The sequence below is a fragment of the Acomys minous genome, assembly GCF_964271855.1.
Source record: "Acomys minous genome assembly, chromosome: 18".
Classification (NCBI taxonomy): domain Eukaryota; kingdom Metazoa; phylum Chordata; class Mammalia; order Rodentia; family Muridae; genus Acomys; species Acomys minous.
This window is the reverse complement of record NC_140501.1, coordinates 49,574,984-49,595,191: the sequence shown is the minus strand read 5'-3', so window position 1 is coordinate 49,595,191 and position 20,208 is coordinate 49,574,984. Positions and strand designations below refer to the sequence as shown.

Sequence of the window (20,208 nt, the reverse complement as noted above, 5' to 3'; positions counted from 1 at the left end):
CCCACTCTCCTTACCTTTTTATTATTAATTAAAACTTAAAAAAATAACTTGTTTATTTTTATTTTATGTGCATTGGTGTTTAGCCTGCATGTATGTCTGTGTGAGGGTGTCAGCTCTTGGAGTTACAGACAGTTGTGAGCTGCCCTGTGGGTGCCGGTCCTCTGGAAAAGCAATCAGTGTTCTTAATGGCTGAGCCATCTCTTCAGCCCCTATTAATTAAAACATTATTGAAAGAACTTTCAAAAAAAAAAATACACACACACAGAGCAAAACTAGCCAGACCCAAAGTCCGCACACCTCAATGAACTCTATACAGTTAGAATGGCCGTTCTGAAGTGTGGGGCTTCACACTGGATTTTATGCCTTCATGTCAACTATATTTTTATGCACTTATTCTCACCACATATCAAAAAAATCAATGACAGAGTTAAAACTAGAAAAAACAATTTCATTTTCTCCTTCATGGCTCAAGTCTCAAGCGTCCTTTACTTGCATTCCTTCCTTCCTCACCACCTGATATTTAGCCTTTCTTGATCTCCTTTCCATGTGTTATACAGCAATCATACATGCATTGTTTACATACATATAGATACATACACATATGTAGTAGATTAGGATCCCCAAATGAGGGAGAACCTGGGGTTCTCTTTTTTTCCTCTTTTTTTCTGAGGTTGTATGATCTAGACCAATATTATCTTTTCCAAATCCGTCTTCTTTCAGATTTTGTGATTTCATTCTTCTTCAGAGGTGAATAGTATTCCATTTCATGTTGGTAGCAGATTTCATTATAGCTTCGCGTACTGAGACAAGGAGGCTGGTTCCGATTCCTTGCTGCAGTAAATAGAGCAGCAGTAAGGCGCCCATGGGGATCAAATACCTCTCAGGTAGAACGTGGGATTCCCTGGGAATGTGCCCAGAAGTCAAATAGCTAGTAGTTCTATTTTTAAATTCTTGGAGGAATTTCCAAACTGATTTTCATAATGACTGTATTAATGTGTGTCCCCACCAAAACTACCTTGTCGCGAAGCATGCAACCTTGTGTTTGTCACTGTGCCATGTGCTATACCTAGCTGGCCCATGGGCTCCCAGGAGAGTCTCCTGCCTCTGCCTCCTGTCTCGTCACAGGACTGCTAGATTTATAGCCGCTGCATGCAGGTTTTGGATGGGTTTGGGGGATCAAAACCTTCAACTTCAAGCTTGCATGGCAAGCCATTCTTCCTCACTGAGCCAGCCCCCCACCCCCACCCCTGCCTCGCCCAGCCCCTACCCCTCTTTGCACTTTCCATTTTGAGACAAGCAGGCTTGGGGGAAGTCTTGCTAATTTGCCAAGACCAGAACTGAACTTACTCTGTAGTCCAGGCAAATCCTGAACTTTCTATTTCCTCGAATGAGCCTCCCAAGGAGCTGGGATTACAGGCCTGTGCCTCCAGACCCCAGCTAGTTAGTTCTTCTGAGTCCTTGTCTACAGCCACAAGTGCTTGTCATGCTCAGCTAATAGCATTACTTATCTTACAATAATAATAATAATGAATCTGAGGTGGCCCCGGCAGGCTAAAAGTAACATGTTTGCTCTCCTACCTCCTCACAAAACCCTGCAAGGTAGGCTCTCCAATTAACCAGTCTACATGGGGAGGCGGAAACAGAAGCAAAAAGGAAACATTGTCACTTACCCAAGGGCTACTAAGTAGCAGGTGACTGCACAAGATTTGAAAGCAGGAGTGCCAGCTCTAGCTGTCACTGCCATAGGAGAAGAGCCAAGAGCAAATAGATTCGTGGGTGGGGATGTTGGAAAGATGACCCATCAGCAGTGAGCGAGAGGTGGACTCAGTGACTTCTAGCTCTCAGAGTGATAGCTGTAACTCCGTTCCTTTGCCCTTGGCCACGCTTGTCAGAAATAGTTGCTTGGAACTACTCTTTCTGAAGTGGATTCCTCAGGAGCCCGAGGGTCCAGCTGTAACTAACTGCAGGTGGCTGTGGGATAGTAAATGCTGTGCCCTGCGTAATACCATCAAGGCCATCCTACTGTAAAACAAAGAGCAAAGGTAATTCTGTTCCTTTCAACTAGACCCAAGGCTCAGCGTGCAGCAAAAATGATCGGCCATAGAAGAGACACACTCTGAGAGCTGTATTGTTGATGTTGTTGGATCTCAGGTAGCCTAGGCTGCTTTCATAACCCGCCCCCCAGCCCTCCCCCCTATATAATAAAATATAACCGTGAACTCCTGATCTTCCTGTGTCCACTTCCCAAGTTCCGGGATTACAAGTATTCATGGGCTGGGCTAGTCAATGGTCAAGTAAATCTATGTTCTGAAGACACGAAGTCTCTGTTACCTGTAGTGCCACCAGAGGCCTTTGGAGGCCTGGCCAAGATGGGACAACACCAAGCCATCCATCACAGTGGAACTTGGCCTTTTTCTGTGTTCTGGACTTCAAATTTGAGTCTCCAGAGCATCTCAGCACCGCCTTGGCTAACTATGGGCAATGGTAAAAGTCAGAAAGACCCAGGAAAGGATGCAGAAGCAAGATGCTGGCAGCATCTGTGGGCAGGCATGCTCTGTGGAAGGAATGCCCCCCCACAACCACCACCTCATGGCTTTCCACCCCTGTGTTGCTTTACAGATAGATATTTATAGACATATAAATACCTTTTTCCCTGAGGGACAGTGAAACTCAGCCAAGTGGGAATTCAGTGTGATCTGGTATGATTTGTTGCAAAGGAATTTTACTGGATTGGGGAGGGAAATTGTGTATTCAGGACACCACCTAGTTAATAAATCAAACACACAGCTCCCAGAACACATGAGATTTCTCTCCGTCCATCCTTCTTTTCCTTCCTTCCTTCATTTTCTTCCTTTCTTTTCTTTAAGTTAACTAAGGGTGTATTCTCTCTACTCCCACCCCCTTTACCAATTTAAATTGTGGGGGATATTTTTCCTCCTTTGATACAATAAGCAAACTAACACTTAGGGGTTAAATAATTTGTTAAGGGGTGGTGGATAGAGAGGAATTGGGGGTAGGGGACTAAAATCTGCCAGCAGCAGCAATAAATACAGAGTTGTGCCTCAGGCATAATATATCAAAGACAATATAATGCATCCAGCTTAAAACTAATGATTGCCATATAATTAGATGAGAAGCATTGTGCTATAAATGTGTATTCTTTAGCGTGCTGTGATTTTACTGTAAAAAAAAAAAGGAGAGAGAGAGAAAGAGAGAGAGAGTAGACAGAAAAACACAGAGCCCAGCAACATACTATAAAAAGACCCCTCTGTTGACTTCTCTGCTGTTTAGTATTCCTTGGCTGTTCTCCCTTGGGAGTGTGTAATTAGTGCTTTATGAAGAGTACATTTAAAGCAATTTAATATTCACCTCATTCAATCTGAAACAATGTGATCCATGCTTAGACAAATCAGTGCTCCTTACTGACATGATCTGTCAGAACATTACCTCTGAAAAGACCTTTCAAGAGGTTCTGCTGTTAATTAGTTGTCTATCATGTATAAACAGAGCAGTGAGCAGAAGGGCCTCGACAGGCCAGAGGGATACGTTGGGAAATGCATTTTGTATGAATGCGGGTTGCAGGGGGGGTGTCTTCTCACTCACCAGCCTCCCTCCTCCCCTATAGCCTCTCCTTGCCACGCCTGCAACCACACACGCCTTGGGCCTCTTCCAGGCAAGCAAAGTGCTTTCCAGCTGACTTCAGGGGGCACTGCCAGTCACCACAATGAAGTGTTCACACACACACACACACACACACACACACACACACACACACACACACTCCCCTCCCTGGACAGACCCACCTGCAAGATACAACAGCTGCTTTTACAGCCCAGGGTGCATGACCTCACAGGCTATCTCAGCATCCTGGGAGGCTCTATAAGCTTTGAGTGGGACAGCACCTGCTCCCCCCCCCTACCACCACCCCAATGGGAAAAGGCCAGGCAGAAAATAAAGGTCTCACATGCGTCTTTCTGTTCTACTCTAAACGAGAGAGACTAACACAGGGCATTTATACATAGGAACCTCCATGGCTGCCATGGACACAAAGATTGACAGCAATGTTCAGAGCCCTGTTTAAGGTCACACAGTCCAGACCTTACTCTTCAGGGGGTGCATCCTCCAAGGGTGAGTGCTGGCTCTCCCTGTGTATGCTGTCTAAGGATTTGAATAGCTCTTCTTTATTCTGGACTTAGAGCACCTCTGTGCAAAGCATCCTAGATCTTGACAGGGATGCTTACCAAGCAATAGGTCAAAACAGAATTCTGCTGCCTTCCAGAAAGGCAAGAGGACATGACATGGGCACATCCTTCCCCTGCAGGGCTCCAGAAACCCCAGGACTGTCTCCATATGTCTGCCTCTCATGCCTGTTTTAAGATTTGTCACAGGCCAGGTGTGGTAGTGCAGAGGCAGGCAGATTGCTGTGAGTTCAAGGCCAGCCTGGTCTACAAAGTGAGTCCAGGGCAGCCAAGGCTACACAGAGAGACCCTGTCTTGAAAAACAAACAAAACAAACAAACAAATATTTGCAACATTCCTCAGTGGCCTCAGCACTACAGTTTCAACGTTCACTTCATAAACACCCATTAGGCACCTACTGTGTGCATCATTCTAGGTACTGTATTCCAGGGGCAGCTAAAACGACTAAGTCACAGCCTCTGCTCAGGAGATGCTTACAGACCCATAACTTCTAATTACAGTTTGGGGCAATTATACGTAATGAAGAGAGGCAATATAATTGTGTAACTAAGAGGGAGGGCACTGGAATCGAACTGCCTGGACTGAGATTTGAGACTACTTACCAGTTAAGTGGCTCTGGGCAAGTTATTTGACCACCCCTAAGCCTCTGTGATGGGACCTAGACCGTTCGCCTCATTGGATTAACTGAGGTAATGACTAAAGTGACTAGGCCAGGGGAAATGGGCCCAAGTGCAAGGGAGCACAGAAATGAGCAGGTTTTTTGGATACTGTTGAGTGACATCCTAGGATGTGGGTCCCTGCTGAGCCCTTCAGAAGAAGCCATGAGATGGCACAGGCTGAGTAATAATCAGATATCCTGAGGATTTAGGGAGCCAGAGCCAGCCATTTCTCCCTATTTTTCTGAGAGAAGCAGGGAGACAAGGAAAGAAGAGAGTGGAAGGGAGAGAGAGAGAGAGAGAGAGAGAGAGAGAGAGAGAGAGAGAGAGACCTCAGGCCACGCAGAAAGCTCTGCTGCTCTGCTCTATGCTCTCCCACAGCCATGGCTTGAGGGTCCTGACCCATTGCCATTCCAAAGGCGGATTGGGGGAAGGGATGGCCAAGTCCACCCAGCCCTCACACAGCCTGATGGCCAAAAGGTACTCAGTCCACGGTCCACTTTGGCATTAATGGCAGGCATAGAGTTGGGTCAACATGATTATGTCTGAAAGAGGGTAAGTGGGGTGTTCGAAGGCACACAGCTACCGAAAGCTTTCTAATCCCCCAGCTCCCTTTATTCCAGTTAAACTGCAGTCCGCAGGACACATCAGCCTGCTTTTGCAGGGCCTGTGAGTTAAGAAAGGCTTTTGTGCCAGGCATAGTGGCACACGCCTATAATCTCAGTCCTTGGGGAGGCAGAGGCAGAGGCAGGCAGATCCCTGTGAGTTCAAGGCCAGCCCGGTCTACAAAGCAAGTCCAAGACAGCTGGGCTACACAGAGAAACCATGTCTCGGGAAAAAAAGAAAAAGAAAGAGAAAAAAGAGAATGGCTTTTGTTTTTTCAAAGGATAGTAAGTAAAGATGCAAACACACAGGGAACATATGACTAATAGCATGTGTAGCCCACCAAGGCGCAGGCATCTGCCATTTGAGCCTTTCTAGAAAATTTGTCGTGAGACTGCCCAGGGATGGCTCATATATTGAGAATCAGGCATTGAGAGTATCACACACACAAACATGTGCGCATCACATCAGCTTGAGCAGGAGCCCTCTCACTTCAAAGCCATTTTCTCACACACACACACACACACACACACACACACACACACACACACACGGTATGTAGCAGAGGAAATAGGACTGGGGGGCGGGGACAGCAGCTGTGTCCCTCTGTGCAAGCTTTGTGGTGGAGGATGAAGCAGTTCACACAGTCTTCTTTGTGAGTTCGCACTCCCACTGTGTGTGAAGAGCAGGCATAGAATGAGTAACTGAGGGATCCCCCCTACCAGGGGTCCTGGGACCCAAAGATCAGCTTCCATCCCCTACACGAGGATGCCAGCACAGGAAGCTGGAAAACGTGGGCAGGTGGGAGGGTCCCGGGCCACCCCTGCTCTCTGTAAGACTTGAATTTCTGTGTACCTCAGATTTCCCTTTTCAATACCACTCCAACTCTCTTGGAGTTGTATCAGCCTCTGAATCATCCCCCACACACACACACACACCGCAGAAGGGGCATCCCACCCCACCCCCAAATTTCAAGATCTTGGGGGGTGACTTTGACTCCTACCCATGAAGCTAAGCGATTGTCCTAGAGGACAGGAGAGGGCAATTTCAGCCCCAACTAGCTATGTGACTGAGGGCGGGTCTCTGCGCCTCTCTGTGCCTGCCTTTTCTCCCTGGGAATCAGAAGTCAGAATCTCCACCACTCCCAGGTCTTAAGGGATCTGGGAGAGCGAATGAGGTCATGTCTGTGAGCCGCCCGACGCCCGACGGAAGGAAGCAGCAGGGCGAACACAAGGCTGCATTATCTTCTGAACTTGGCAGGGCAGCTGCTATGAAGTCTCCGGGACAGGGGAATGTCTCAAGGGCCTTAGAACCAGCCCTGGGAATGCCACGGGGAAGTAGTGTGTCACACCAGATCCAGCTTCCCAGGCTCTGAGACGTAAGTTCAAGTCCCAGCTCAGCTGCTTAACAGCTTTGGGAAACCACACACTCTCTTCCAGCCTCAGCTTCCTTACCCATAAAATGGGAATAATCCAAGTTCCGGAGAAAATAAAATGAACCCTGGCCTACAGTGTGTATGCTTACTGTGGCAAGTACCCTGGGACTGTCACCGAGAATAACCTGCCTCTGTCTCTCTGTGAGCTGTCTCCACATATGCGCCAACACGTGCCGCTGTTTTCTGCAGTAGAAAAGGGCTGAGTGCTCCACACACCTGCTTTGGAACAAGAAAAGAGAGAACTATGGCTGTGAACATAAAGTCCCCAGCATCACCCAGGAAGCCTGTAACCCACAAAGCCAGGAGCCCAAGGTCGGAAGTCTGGGGGTGGCCCTTCCACCCTGAGTCACCACGACAAGCTTGGCCACTGAGTTCTGAGCCCAACACTCTCACCCTTTGCAAGCCAAAGCTCCCAGCCTGGCTGCCTGCTTCTCATGGTCACTGTCACCCAGCAACAGACGACAGACCTCAGTGAGCTCGCAGGCAAGTGGGTCTCTTCCTCTGGCCTCCTTTATCGAGGCTGGAAAACACACAAAAGTGGGAATGGAGCTGGATCCATAAAGGAAAGGCTTGCCTCCCTCACTACCCAGGTCTTGGTAGCTTCTGGAGAGAGTTTACACTGGGAGAGCTGAGGCCAGTGAAGAGGGAATCTATCCAGCAGAGGGTGTGAGGCCCCCGTTCACATAGTGGCTGAGCCCTCCGAAGCTAACAGCAAGGCTGCAGAGCCAATCTGGCAGAGACTGTCTGAATTAGTCACCAGTTTTGATGAGGAGGTAAACTGGTTACATAACAGCCTCTCTCTCTCTCTCTCTCTCTCTCTCTCTCTCTCTCTCTCTCTCTCTCTCTCTCTCCAAATGGTTCTCTAGAGCTGGGGGATCTCCTCTCTCCCTCTGGCCATGAAGGGGCTCCGGGCCAGCGAGGGTCACATCCTAGAGCCCTCCCCAGACATGCTCAAGCCCCGCAGGGCCAGAAGGAGGCGCCCGCAGTTCACCTCCCCGCCTGCTGCTCGCCACCCTGCCTCCAAAGCAATCCCACGCTAGTCTTGCAACCTGAGGCTCTCAGGCTCAGAGAGCCTGGAAGATACCCCAGTCAAGGAAGTGGAGACTTCTCCGTTTCCAGAAGCTCCAGGACCCCTGGGTTATTATTCCAGGCCCCCTCCCCCTGCCAAATGTATCATAATTCATCATTACAAAATCACAAAAATGAATATCAATCAATGCGGAGCCGAGACTGTTTGCTGTACCCTGGTGAAGGGATTGCAGAGGTAGGGAGAATTGGAAGGCACAAGTGTGATGCAACAGCAGGAGCATGGGATACTGATGCTTATCTTCCCCCAGAAGAGCATCCTAACAAACACAAGAGCTCAAAGCCTCTGGCTTCATGTCCTGCCACGAGTGAGATTTGGCCTCTAGGTAGAGGTCAAGTCCACTGGTTTCTAAGAGACACCTAGGATGGGGCCAGTGTCTGTGACCAGATCTTCCTTCGGGTTTACTCACCTACTGTACAGGGCTGAATAAAGAACAATAAATGTTTAGCAATATTAATAATGGGCAATGATGACGGTGATGACTGGTGATATCAGAACGAGGTATGCGTGTCCTGTTTAGCCCCAAGCCCTGGAGGCTTCAGCTCTTCCTGCCTGCCTGGTGGTACTTCTATTGCACCTACTAGACAACTGAAAACCAGAAGCAAGAGTCTGAAAAACTGTAGGAATCACACTGACCTCCTGACCCCACACAGGACTGGGCTCCATCAGCCCAGAAAGAGGAGTCACCATAACGCAAGTGAGTCAGTCCAGCACTCAGCAAGTGAAGTCAGTGTCTCTTGAGCCTTCCTCCTTTTTTCCCAAGCTTGAGGGAAGGCAAAGTAACCAGCCCCCCCCCAAAAAAAAACCACAGAAGACAGTAACAACCTTCAAAGGCCGCATCCCCACCTGCCACCCTATCAGATTCCAAGATGGAAGAACTTAGAGGGGTCTTGGGGACCCTATGGGCCCAGCCTCCCATTCTACAGATGAGAGTACTAAGGCTCCAAGAACCGTGAGTGACAGAGGCGTGCCCACGCAGGGCTGGGGTGTGAGCTCCCATCTCGGTTCCTTTGCACAGTGGGACACTGGGAAGGTGGCACAGGAGTAGATGCAGGGGGAATCTATCAGCTGCCGGGATTGCTGAGGTCTGTGTGACATCCCACCTCTCCAGCCCCATACCAGGCAGGTGACAGTTTTGCAGGGAAGAACGGAAAACCGCTCCCCATGGCGGCTACACAGATGGCCACGATGACAAGCCAGGAGCTGCGGTTTCTGGAACAATGAACCTTGCCTCTCTGCCCTGCTCCAGAGAACGTAGCAAAAACCTAGCTTACCCCTAAGCCTGAGGGTAAATTCCCCAGGAGAAGTCTGATCCTGCTTCTATCTCTCAAGGATCTCTCCCAGGTGTCTATCTGGGATAAGCTTCCTGGCAGTATTTGAAGCTAATTAGAGGAAATTTCATGCTAGTTTAGGCCATGAAAACCATTTATTCATTCAACGAACTTCTGCTTTGCCCCTTGTCTCTTCCCTCTCCCCATTGCTCAGCCACATTCCTGGTTTCCATCTGAACACACACACACACACACACACACACACACACACACAAAACACAGATACACACTCCCACACACACAGATACACACTCTCCCCCACATACACACACACACACACACACACACACACACACACACACACACAAAACACAGATACACACTCCCACACACACAGATACACACACATACAAACACACAGATACACACTCTACACACACACACACACACACACACACACACACACACACACACACCCCGGCTTCCAGCCCCAGCCTCTATTTTGGCCCTTTTCTTTCCCATCATTTTCCCCATCTGGGACCCAAACCCAGCCCACACTCAGCAGAGAGGCTGTGGGAGGGGCCCTGCCAAACTTACTCCCAGACAGATGTGCTCTGTTCCCTGCACAGCTGTCCAGGCCTGTCCATCTGTGCTCACTTCCTGCCTCCCTGCTCCAGCCCCTCACACTTCCCACGCCGAGGTGGGGAAGTCTAGTTCAGATTTTCTTCTTCTCAACCCAAAAGCCATCAAGTGGCACAGCACAGGGGAGGACCGGGTTCCTGCCCTCGCCCTGGCCTCCAGGAGGAGTGGTGGCCTAGGAAAGACTCCAGCAAGTCTGCATCTCCCCTGAACTTAGACTTCAACTTGAGCACCTTGACAGCTGCTCGGGACCCACCTGGCTCTGAAGTCCTCCCTCCCAGCATCCTTTGCCCACATGAAACACACCAATATTGATACTGTTGTGATTTCATTATTTTCTCATGCCTAAGAAGTCTGCTTCTGGTAGGTGCCTAATGGGAGTAAGCATTACTTTTTTTTAAAAAAGCCTGAGAACTGGAGAGGTGGCTCAGTTGGTAAAGCCCTTAATTGTGCAAGTGTGAAGACCTGTGTTCAGTTCACCAGCACTCACACAGAATCTGGATGTCATGGAACATCTTTTGTAGTCCCAACACCAGGGGAGCCAGAGGCAGGCAGATCCCTGGAGCTCTCTGGCCAGAGAGGCCCCGGGTCCTAGTGACAGACCTTGTCTCAGAACACAAAATGGAAGCTGGAGAGATGGCTCAGCTGGGAAAGTGTTTGTCACACAAGTGTGAGGACTGAAATTCAGATCCCCAGAGCCCATGTAAAACCCAGACAGGCCTACTGGCTGCTTGAGGTCACAGCACTTGAGAGGCAGAGGCAGGTGATCCCTGGGGCAAGCTGACTAGCTACACTCACCAGAATTGGTGAGCTCTGGGCTCAAGGAGAGATCTCTCCTCAACAAATAAAAGTGAGAAATGATCTCAAGGAAGACTATAGGTGTCAATTCCACTCATGCAGATGCACACACTTGCACAGACATCTACACATACACACACACGTGAACACACACACAAAGACATGCAAACCACAGACATATTTACACCCTAAAAGACTAAAAGGAATCACACCCAAAGTTGTCCTCTGACCTTCACACACATGCACATTAGCAAATATACACGTGTATGATTGGTGCAAAAAAGGATTCGTCACCTTTGTGACTGATTCTTACAGAAACCCATGCAGCACTTTCTAGCCTTGCTGCCGTGTGGTAGGGTCTGCTTTGTTGAAAGGAGGTGGCATCTCAGGAACCCAGCTTGTTTTATAGGGTTCCCAAAGCTCCTTGCTGGCTCCTGAGCATGGAGCATCATTCATTTATCCCCTGGACTTCAGAATGATTTGGGAGGCCCGGTAGTGTCCATACGATAACCCCTCCTCCAGGAGCTAGAGGACTATGGGTGCATTCCCTTCAACCCCCAACCTTGACTCTAGACATAAAAGGTGCTTGCTTAGTAAGGGTGTGCTGAACTGGGCTGGTGTGCTGAACTGGGCTGCCAGCCCACTTATCTGGCACACATCAGCAACAAAAGGCAAATGGGGGAATCTGAGTAACCCTTGCAATTTGCCTTTGGGAAACTCAGATTAGGCAATCAGGAAAAGGTGAGGCAGAGACATGGGTCTCCGTGGTGGAGAATGGTGTGGGAGACGCCGTAGCCTCATGTGTCGGCAGCAACCAGAAAGATGGGCAGTCACTTCCTTCTTCTAGAGGTATATTAGGAGAGCGTATGAAAACCCAGAATCATGCACTTTCCAGAGTAAGGATGTAATCTGCATGAGAGCTGGCTCCTCCAGGCAGAACGGAGGCCCAGATCGAGTGCTGATATCCAGGACCGGAGCAGAGAGCTACTCCAAACTTTGCTGTTACAAGGCAGGGCTCACTTTCTGGGCTCTACTGTCTGTAAATGAGGCATCATTTCAATTCACCCCACTCTCCCAGCTTGCAGGGGGGGGCATACATGGTCTGGTGTACGGCTTTAAGTGAAGGCAGTTGCTGATCTTTTCTGTCAGGCTCCCCCCCCCCCCGCCCCCTGAAAAAAATATGAACCGCAGGACTCAATTTTGAGTTTTCAGATGGCACCCTTGATGTAAACTTCCTCTGAGCAACCAGCCGACTGTAGATATGGGTGGTCGTGTTTTGTGTTTTGTTTTAAACCATTTTCATAAGCATCTAAGAGAGAGAGAAGTTCTTGGGGCTTGGAGTGTGACTCAGTAGAATGTGTGTGTACAACGCACAAGGCCCATGATTCAGTTCCCAGCATCACATAAAGCAGGCGTGGCGGCAGGCACATGCCCGCAATCCCAACACCCATGAAGTAGAGAAGACTTAGAAGTTCAAAACCATCCTCGGCTACACAAGTAATGTAAACCTTTTTGGCCACAGGAGACCCTCTCTTGTGAAAGGAGAAGGAAGGGGAAAAGGAGGGTGGAGGAACAGAAAGGAGGAGGAGGAGGAGGAGGAAGGGGGAGAGAGGAGAAAAAGAAAAGTTCTTTCACACGGGCATTCATGTCACCTTTCCCTGACTTTACTAATTTGGCCACCATCATTGTGATGGAGTCCCTTGCCACTCAGGTCTCAGCCTGAAAAGTTTAATCTGATTAAGTCGGAGCCTCACATAACAGAAAGAGAGGGTGAACGATGACAGGAGGGCTGATGACAGGCAAGCAGGAAGGTAGCTGATGGGCACAAAGGCCCAGGCTCATCCTCACCTACGGCCTTGGAAGCAGGCGGCCTGGCAAAAGGAACTCTCTATTTGAGAGATCAAGAGGACTTATGGTCCCTCCTATGGCTTCAAACAAGAGCAGACACACACACACACACACACACACACACACACACACACACACACACACACACCTCTTCCAAGGCAAAGTTCCTATTCTGCCAGCCCACCAATGGACCGATGGTTGGCGGCCTCTCTTCTCCTGCCCTATATTTTATAGAAAGGGAAGCTCCATGGGCACACATTTGCCTGGATGCCTCTGGTAATTCTTGAAGATAGGGAATTCCCGGGGTCTCACAGATGTCCCCAGGTGTCAGACACACGCATTTTAAGGCAACTGGGGTTGAGAAGGCAAGAACAGGCCTTCAATTCTGGCCACCCCACCACCACCACCACCACCACCCCTCCCAGATCACAGACAGCCTCAAGCAGAAACGGTCGCAACCCGAGGCTTCCGAGTCAAGGCTCTCCGCCTCTGTTGTCCTACTCATAGGATCTCCGTCAAGGGTGGCCATCCCAACCTATCTGGGAGCAGAGACCTTGGCCTCAGAGCCCCCCCCCCCCCACAGCATGCATTCCCTGGGACTAATTTCACAACCCAGCACCAAGTTTACTACACGTTTCAGACGAAGGTGTGTCGGAGCCGAGAGCATGCTTCTGCCCGCTGCGTGGGCGTCAAGTTCAGTGCCTTCTTGTCAACACTTGAATGTGTTGAACATCACTCACAAGGGCATTCTTTAAGAAACCTATTAAGTTAATTACCCAGGCATATTTTTTTCCCTCTCTCCCCCTATCCATGCATCTCACATAAGGTGCACGAGTACACACACACACACACACACACACACACACACACACACACACACACTGGCTTTCTTCCTTTCTGAGATACTTTTGATGTACGTCCTCTCTTCTTGGCACAATAGCATCTTGTTTATTCCCCCAGCGGTTAGTCTGGGTGGCTACAGTATACACGATGCAGGCCTACTGCTTTGCTCAGGTCTCGGGACCGTGAGGGAGCTAAAAGAGGACTTGTGACTGGAGAGATGGAGAAGTAGTTTGCCTGCTATCCTCATTTCTAGCTAACCTCCCTCAGGAGTGGCAGCGATGAGGATGAGAACAGTGACAGCAACACAGAAGCTCCCGAGAGATGTAAGTCCACTGGCAAGCATTGATTATTAAACAGCAACCCTGTGCCTAGTCCCTCACACCGCTGGTTTTGGAAGAAGAAAACGTCCCACTCAGATAAAATTTTCCCAACTCCAGGCACAACATCTGAATCCTAAGAAAAAAGAAAGTATTGTCTGCTTAAAGATTATCAAACCGAGTGAGGAGGTCAGAAGAGCTGGGTTTTGGACCCTTTCTGCTGTGGGTCCTACAGATGCCGGGGTCATGAATGTGTCCTTTTGTTCAATGCAGGGGTGGCCCTAGCTCATCAGTTATGGTGCTTTCACGGAGCTGTTGTTCACGACTCGTGCATGCCTACACAGCATCCGAGAGCAGCCTACCTGGATCAGGGGTCTACTCAAAGGAAGGGGAGGCGAGCGTTCAGACACACTGTAAATAGAAACCACCCAGGAGAGTTGATGTACACACTATGCTATGTACAGCCGAACGGCTGTAACCCCGGGGTGATGACACTTCTGCTCAGGGAGATGGGTAGGGGCATGGCCTGGGGCAGAGAGGGCTCTCCAGCTCTAACAGGTAGCTGTGATGTTTGTGCCCACCTGGCACAGATGGGAACTTTTGGGAGGAAAGCAAGCAGAGCTAAAGAGGGCAGGCTATAAAGACCTAGAAGGAGGTACCAACCAGCCAGACCCCAACGTCACTGTATCAGATCCTATCAGGGCCGCTAGCATTAAAAAGAGAACCACATCCCATAGCTTCCCTACAAAGACCCTACATGACCCTAAAACCATCCCCAGGATTTTCTACCTACAAAGAAGCAAAAATAAAACAAAGCAAAACAAACAAAAGACAAAACAAAAAAACCCTAGGGCAAACAAAAGCACTGTAAGAGGCCTCTGGGAGACACACTACCCTGTACCCACACCCATATTGCTCTCCCAAATGCAGCTTGTCATTCCTCTAATCACAACAAGAAGCCAGCTCAACTCTCAGTCAGAAGTTCTGTGTCTCAAGGCAAAGAAGCATTGATAGGGCGAGGCCTCTGAGTAGAATTACAGAGTTCCGGTGAACTCTAGGGATCTTCCATCCTTTCCCTACCCCTAAGCAGCCCGTCTCCTAAGTCACTCAAGCTTTTGGTGTCCTGTCCTGTTCTGGGCTGTGCAGCAGTGGCCTGTATATCTGGGCACATTAGAATCCTGGGACCTTCCAGAAGGCTTCGATTTCCTCAGGATGCTTTTGTTCCTAGGGAACCAACCACAAGACTTACAGTCACCCCCACCTTCCTTCCCTGCCTTCCCTCTGATTCAGGGCGGATGAAAGCCTGGTCACTTCTGACTCACACTGCCCCCCCCTCCAAACAGCCCCCCTAGAGACCACTTCCATCTATGTTGGTCTGGTGGAGTCTTGTTGGAAGTGTAGAGAAAAAAAAAGGGCTGGTGGAGTCCAAGGACTTGACCCTGAGCACCTCAGGTTTGGAAAATCAGACTCAGAAGCCCTCACTGTCCTCTCCCCGGAGGCATCTAGCACAGTTTCACTCTGATGCAACACTCTGACAGGCAGGTTCTATGACCCAGGATGCCCGAAGCCTGGATACCATCTCAGGGAGGAAGAGCGAGGCCTCCATTGCTGTCCAGACTTCAGCCATGGTTTAGCCAATGCTGATTTCTGCACCTCTCTCCACTAATGTCAGGCCCTCATCTCAGTGATCCATCAGACCTCAGCCCTAGACTGGGAACGTGCCCTAAACCCAAGCAGCCTGGCCGCTGGTCTCCGTCAAGAATCGTCATCCTTTCTCTGGATCTGGGGGAGCCTCTAGGCAAAGGCTTTGCAAAGAGGATATAGCAGCAAGTGATAATTTTCTCCCTTTCCTATACATCTCTACATAAAGTGCATGCATATCTGTAGGCGCTCACACACACATTCCTCAGTTGTGCAAACTGACATGAGTTTTAAGTAGTTCATAAAGCCAGGGCCCCAAGCCCCAGATCCCTTCACCTACCCAAACTGGGGCGCACACACACACACACACACACACACACACACACACACACACACACACACACACACACGCACACAGAGCCCTTAGTACTAGGCCATGGCTCTTTGGGATAGTATGCTCAGTGACTGTGCACACACACTCACACATTCCCTGAGAAAGCCCCTGAGGCCTCTGTGGGAAGGCTTTCCGGGAGACTTTTATGGTCAAAGAGGAAGTCTAGGTACTATGAAACCAACAGCCTAGGCCAAGGGAACCTGCAGGTGCCTGCCTAGAGTGGAGTCAGGGAACAACCATCTCACTAGCTCTGTAGCCTTCAGCCTGTTTCCTAGATTCATGCTAGTTGGTGAAAGCAGCCCTGGGTAGAAAACCAGATGCCACTGTAATCCCAGCACTGGAGAGGCAGGAGAATTAGGAATTCAAGGACAGACAGTCTAGGCTACATACTGAGACCCTGCCTCAAACCCTCCCCTACCTTCCCAAAAAGAAAAAAAAAATCTGCTCACTGTTCCTGCACATGTAAATGCACACACAGGCATAGACACAATATGCGCATATGGGCAATACCTGCCTACCCTCCAATTCACACCCACCCAGACCTGATCAAAATTATCCAGGGACCAGAAGGAAAGAAACTCCACGGCTTATGAGGAAGTACCTTCAACACTTAACAGAAGAGGCAAGAGAGGCACACAGATCAAGCCACTTGGCCAAGGTCATCCGTCTCCAAGGCCAGCACCTGTCCCGGGTCAGGAGGTAGAGCCGGACAAAGTCACTGGGGCAGGGTACAGCCTGGACTGTGCAGAGGGTGCTGCCAGAGGATTTTCTGGAGTCTAATGCTTGGTACTGCGAGTGCTACCAAGGTCTGACGTCTAATGTAGTAACTAACCACTGGCTCCAACTAGCCCCTTCCATTCAGATAAAGTCAAATGAAGTCATTGTTGCTCTAATTCCCTTCCGGGGTAGCATGAGCACGCAGGGTCACGGCTGCTCTGTAGGCGGGCACAAAGGAACACACTCTCACCTGCAAAGGACAAGGCTGGCCTGGAGGGAGGTGAGTGGGAAATGACATTATCTGAAGGATCTGTCCGTGGACTCGAGGGTGATGCTGGTGGGCTCCACAAAAGAAGGAGAGGAGGATATGGCAGCAAAGAGAAGGAGAAAGAGAGGCAGAGGATGGGAGGGTGGGGGAGGGACATAAGAGAGGAGACAGAACAGGAAGCTCTCAGGAGGCAACACTAAAGAACTCTGTCACACAGTGACCCCCACCAACTGGCCCTGGCCCCAGAATGACTCACACTGTCTCCTACCTACTAGGAAAGGGCCAGGGTCTCAGATCACAGATGCCACAGCCATCCAGTGGCCAGAAACAGCACAGATCCATAGAGCCCAACTTGTTTCTGATTGTGCTCTTCTACACCCCCCCCCCCCACCCGCACAACACCTAAGCTCATAATGGCACAGAGAATGCCCGTTGAAAAAGAAAGAGAGAGAGCAAACACAACACACACACACATACACACACACACACGGGGGGGGGGGGCAGGAGAGACAGAAAGAGATAGACAGACAGAGACAGAGACAGAGAGACAGAGACAGAGACAGAGAGAGAGAGAGACTGGAACAGTGAGATCTAATGATACAAAAATGCATCTCCTGGGCCAATGAGATAGTTCATCAGGTAAAGGCACCTGATGCCAAGCCTGAGACGCTGACTGCAATCCCTGGAACCCACATCTTGAAAGGAGAAAAACATGCTGTGTGTGTGTGTGTATGTATGTGTGTATGTGGGTGTGTGTGTGTGTGTGTGTGTGTGTGTGTTCGTGCACATACATACATAAAACTGTGTGTGTGTGTGAACTCTTTAAACTTTTTAACAAAAGATGCTTCTCCTGCTACAAACAGACCACTCTTCCCAAAGCAGAAGGCACCATGATTCCATCACAGGGACACACCCATAGTCCATTTTGTGACTTCTCTTGGCATCCTTCTAAGTAAGCATTTGAAAGACACCATGAGGCTGGGCAAGGAGCATCACCCACGCAATCCCAAATGGCTAGCTTTCGTTCAAAGTTTACTACCCAATGACTTGAGGGGGCTTTCTCCTCTCTGGCCTTAGTTTCCCTCACTTACAGGGCCGTGGCCATTATGAATGGCTCCAACGGACATAGAGGTCATGGGCAAAGCAGGTCTTCCAGCCCCAGTGTTCCACAAGAGGCGGAATGCGGGCAATGGGATGATGATGCCCTGTCAGATTGCGTTCACAGAAGAAAAGGAGAAGGGACAGCCAGGTCTGGCCACAGAGACCAACACAGAGGGTGAGGGAGGAGCACCTGGAAAATGACGGTGTAGGAAGGCTTCATAGAGGAAGCTGTGTGAAATGGAAAGAGAAAGGAGATGAGCCAGAGACCCCCACAGGCCAAGCGGAATAGTAACTCACTAAGCTCCTCCTGGTCAAGTCAGACAAAGGACACGCAGGCTTGCGCAGAGAAACCTCCAACCACTGAACCCTAGCCCCACTCACTCACAACTTTGACCCATATCCTTGCAGGACCCTATCCCCAATCTGATTACAAAGGATATATATACCCTGTGGGGTCGAGACCCACTGACTCACCACATCCCCATTCCCTCTCAGCCCATGGCACCAAAGACCCCTAAATTAAGCAAACGTTGCTGAAAAATGACCTGTCCCTGTCTGGAAACTCTTTCTGTCCCTGGGCCTGGCATGATGCTGGAGAATTGTACGAAGCTTTGACCCAACCACCGTTCAACCCAACGTTGCCAGAGTGGTTTCAGCAAAGAGAGGAGAAAGCAGGCCTGCCCTCAGAACTGGTTCTCTTCACACAGCCCCCGCTGTGTTCCAAAGTGGAAGCTGAAGTGCCTTGGGCCATGAGTCAGGAGGCAAACATGGGCCGGGAGGGCTTGGATTCTATTCCCAACTCTAGTCCCCACTGGGACGACGATTCAGCTGCAAACTGTGGGTGACGGCTTCCTGAACGGGGGAGTCTATGACACGGTGGACACAAGGCCTGGAACACTTTGTGGCAGAGGGGACCACCACCTCTGTGCCCTGCAGGAGGCCGAGTGAGACACAGAGGCGCTCTGTTGGTCCCACTTTAGAAGGAGAGGCCATGGAAAGGGAAGGTTGGCTTAGGGTGCAGGGAACTTGAATTCCGGTGATCCTCTGCCCTCCGCTGGCCCCAGTTATCTGCAGGTCACCTGGAAGCAGGGTTGGGCCAGTGCCTGCATGGTGGCAGCAAGGCTGCTGACCCGAGTCAGAAATGACCATGGCCATTTGCTGCAGACTTTGCCGGGGCAGACTGGAGACCTTATCTAGACCATGACCAGAAGACCTTGGTTAGGCAGTTCCCAAATCTGCACTCCATCCTTGGAGGCTGGGGTGGGGAGTGGGAGGCAGGGCTTTTACGATGCCTATCCTATCTCCCTCAGGTGCTATGGCTTTCCAAGATCCTTCGTGCAGGCCCAGGTATTTATCTATAGTAAGTGGGTGGGGCTACTTCCCATTTCATGGTATATCATGGGTCATTTTATGTTCAGTGACCAATTTCTACTAACCTAGAGGGGCATGGACTCACCGGACAGACCCTCCCTTCTCTCTCTCTCTCTCTCTCTCTCTCTCTCTCTCTCTCTCTCTCTCTCTCTCTCTCTCTCTCTCTCTCTCCTCTCTCTCTCCCAGTGAACTAGTCCTGGGAACACAGGGGCAAGTATCTCTTTAAAAATCCTCCCTGCATAGCAGGTCACACTGGCCTGGAGCCATAACACCCTAGGCTGTGATCTCACCAAGCTCCAGGAAGCCAAACAGGGTCAGGCTTGGCTGGTCTAGGAGCAGGAGACCTCCCAAGCAAAACACAGGTGTTGCTGGTGATTCAGCAGTCCCGCCCCTCCCTCCCGGAGCTGAGTTCTTCTCAGGTGTTGGCTGGAGCCTGGGATGATTCCGTGAGCTCCTATCAGCACCCAGTCAGGGGAAGGGGGGAGGTGTGGTGCCGCCCCTGGGCACTCACGTGCTTTCTGGATCTCTGTTGGGTCCACAGGTTCTGTTCTTATGAACTAGGGTGTAAGTTATGTCCTCCTTTCATAATCCCTGCCCAGTTCCTCTGGCTGAGCATCCTCAGCCATCGGCCCAAATTCCTCAGACTGTTTGTACCAAGGAAGGCATGGAGGAGCAACAGGCAACCTCTCAGACCAACAGCAGCCTCCACCTGTTCCCCCACCCCCACCCCCTGCCCCACCAACTCCCAACTCTAGCTGTGGCTGCCTTCAGGCTCAAGGGCCTCAGCACAACCCCACCACCACCACCACCACCAAGATAGTCCCTTCCAGTTTGGGAACAGTGAGGATAAAAGGGGTCCACGAAAATGAGGGCCGTCATTAGCCTGTTTTATGAGAACAGAGACATTCATTACACCTCAACCCCATCATTAGAAGCTGCAGCGAGAGCTCTGGCCCATTCTTTATAGCAGCAGAAACTTGAGGGGGGTTTCTCCCCCAAAGGGAGTAACGTGTCTCCCTC

At 50.1% G+C, this 20,208-nt stretch overlaps 1 protein-coding gene and 1 long non-coding RNA gene across 4 annotated transcripts in view; one reads left to right on the top strand and one right to left on the bottom strand.

Moving 5' to 3' along the window:
- PEBP4 (phosphatidylethanolamine binding protein 4) overlaps positions 1–20,208 on the top strand; it is a 221,631-nt gene that overhangs the window by 176,293 nt on the left and 25,130 nt on the right. The window lies entirely within an intron of this gene.
- LOC311589691 lies at positions 461–17,078 on the bottom strand. 3 transcript variants are annotated; one of them, XR_014776619.1, is made up of 3 exons: positions 16,985–17,078; positions 1,671–2,022; positions 461–831 (listed from the first exon to the last, which is right to left on the bottom strand). It is a non-coding gene; the product is annotated as an uncharacterized lncRNA (long non-coding RNA). The 3 variants fall into 3 exon arrangements; XR_014776620.1 differs by lacking the exon at positions 16,985–17,078 and adding an exon at positions 2,332–3,641; XR_014776621.1 differs by lacking the exon at positions 16,985–17,078 and adding an exon at positions 2,332–3,641 and having other exon boundaries at positions 1,671–2,019.